Here is a 2,885-nt window from a genome sequence, read left to right as displayed (position 1 = left end):
CTTCTTACATTTCATGTTCTCCTGGCTGTGTTATTCTGAACATCCTACATAAAACTAATGCAAAGCAAGGATTCATTTCATAGACTCTGAAAAAGTTTACTTGCAGACTACTGAAAACGTACACAGAAATAAAATTTGGCTAGCATTTAAGTTGCCATAAGATCCCTGTTTATTTTTACAGCAATGGATATGATTATTGATGAGAAAGGAAGTTCTAGCATATAAAAATATTTCTAAAAACTTAAGGTACTACTGGACTTGTTTAATTCTGTAGCCAAAGCAACAAAACAGCTGTGTATTGTACGATACAATAACCCTTCTGGGATAAGTGATGAAAATGCTGCATTTGGAATAAACAAAATGAAAACAGCTATTATGCTGACACATGAATGTCTCTTCCAACAACTTTACAAAACCTATAGCTAAAATTTGGCACTTTGGCCAAGGAAAAGTCTTTCTGCTTATCACAGGCCATGAACTGCTTCCAAAAATAAGGTGGACTCTTAAGATACTGCATGCAAAGTGTAGATAATACCAAAGTTTGGATAGGAGTACAGAAAAACTGGAGTCTATGGTGTGCTTTGGGGTAGTAAAGAGACAAAAGTGCTCAGTTTTCTATTTATAATACTAATCCTCTGCTTTTAAAACCAGTAGACATCACTTATATTGCCTCTGAAGGAGACAAAAAGCTTCTTACAAGAATATTTTTTAATTTGGTCTCATTTCTCTTTTAATGAGGCCAATTAACACAAAATGTTATCACTGATAATAAGCCATGTGTCTTGTGAGAAGTTCTTGGTGGGCTGTTGTTGCGTTTTTCTATCTCTTTACTTCAAATTATTTTTATTTTTATAACTGCCCAAATAAAACGAACCTGAATGAAGCAGCCCCCACTAAACAACTAGTGCTAAAGAGAGCATGTAAAAGTATTGTCAGAAATGCCATGTCCCAGAGAGAACAGGAGACCTCTTTTTTATTTTGGAAATCTGAATTTCCAGGAAAAGGAGTGTTCAAAGTTACAGTTCAAAGACTATAAATATAAGTGTTAAAAACAACTCTAAAAACCATTAGATAAGGGCATCTTTAGATAAGCAGAGCTGGGTTTTTTGTATCCCGCTTTATATTACATGAAGGAATCTCAAAGCAGCTTACAATCGCTTACCCTTCCTCTCCCCACAACAAACACCCTGTGAGGGAGGTGAGCCTGAGAGAGTTCTAACTGGCACAAGGTCATCCAGTGGGCTGAATGTGGAAGAGGAGTAGAGAAATCTGATTCTCCAGATTAGAGGCTACCACACTTAACCACTATGCCGAACTGGGTTTCAGAACTCATGAGGTAGAATCAGCACCTTTACTGGGCCCAGAAAAAAATTGGGAGCCAACTGGAAGTTCACCTCCATGAGTCTACACTTCCAAAGTCTTGTTCACACATGTACATAAGTCATTTGAATAGTGATTATGCTTGAGACCCATCGTAAGAATGCATGAAATGACTCCACTGAGATGATGTGAGACCTGAACTTCCACACAGAAGTCACCCAGGTATAACTACATATGTGTATATCAGGGATGGCCAAAGTGTGGCTCTCCAGATGTCCATGGGCTACAGTTTCCAGGAGCCCTGCTCATGGAAATTGTAGTCTATGGCCAGCTGGAGAGGCACAGTATGGTCATCCCTGGTAAACCAACCAAAGAGTTTTGCCCGTCTTCACAGGAGTGGCTTACTCATGTGAGCTCTTATGATTTGCAGACAGAACCATGGAAAGTAACTAAATGACTTGGAAGCTTGGTGGGTGATCTTGACCCATGCACACCCCCTCAGCCTAACATGGTGAGGATAAAATGGAGGAGAGGTGAATGAGGTAAGCAATTTTGGGTCTCTGCTGCCTGGGAAGTGTGACTTTATTTGACGTTACTCTCTATAGGGCCTCTTAAGGGTCTCCAGAGCAGCCATTTCACCGGGGGAACTGAATTTGGTCACCTGGAGGTTAAATTCAATCGTGGGAGTTCTGCAGGTGCCACGTGGAGGCTGGGAAGTCTACTGCAGACACACATATGCATGTGCGCATGCGCGCACCAGTGCCCAGGGAGGATTCCGGATTTTTAATGACAAAAGCAGAGTTTCATAACAAAAGGATGGAAAAGCAATTAAAAGAACAGGGTGGGGGAGCTCCCCTGAAGAGTTAATGCACAAGAATGACAGCAAAGAAAATGGAGAAGAGATAAAACGGAGGGCGTCTGAATTACTCCCAAAATTGCAACTGACCTCCAGGGTACAGAGGGTCCTCTGAAGAACATGGCAGCTTCAGAGGACCACAGATTCTAGGGCGGAGTCTTCCCCATACAGCCCTGCCCCATCTTCATGAGATCCCCAGGCTGATGTTGGCAAGTAGAGATGCCAACCTTCAGGTGGGTCCTGGGGATCCCCTGGAACTATGGTCTAACCCCAGGTGACAGAGACCAGTTCCCCTGGAGAAAAGGGCTGCTTCGGAGGGTGGACTTAGGGATGCCAGCCTCCCGGTCGGACCTGAGGATCCCCTGAATTATAACTCATCTCCAGGCGACAGAGGCCAGTTCCCCTGGAGAACAGGGCTGCTTTGGAGGATGGACTCCATAGCATCCTACTCCACCGAGGTCCCTCCCTACCCTCAAAGTCTCCAGCTGCTTCCCGCCCCAGAGCTGGCAACCCTGCCCGCAGAGAGGAGAGGCGTTTGCCCTGGGGCAGCAATGGCGAAGGGTGCGCAGCTGGCGTGGAGGCGACACGGTGGCCCTGTGCCCTTGGCGCGCCCTTCCTGCTCCGCGCTCCGGCTCCTCTTGCCCCGGGCGCCGCGGCCGGCCGGCTGGCTGGCTGGCTTCCTCCGCCCTCCCCTTCCCGTTGCGCGGCT

This window comes from Paroedura picta, chromosome 9 (genome assembly GCF_049243985.1).
Source record: "Paroedura picta isolate Pp20150507F chromosome 9, Ppicta_v3.0, whole genome shotgun sequence".
In the NCBI taxonomy this organism is placed as follows: domain Eukaryota; kingdom Metazoa; phylum Chordata; class Lepidosauria; order Squamata; family Gekkonidae; genus Paroedura; species Paroedura picta.
The sequence above is the reverse complement of the archived record's forward strand: the minus strand, read 5'-3'. Positions refer to the sequence as shown.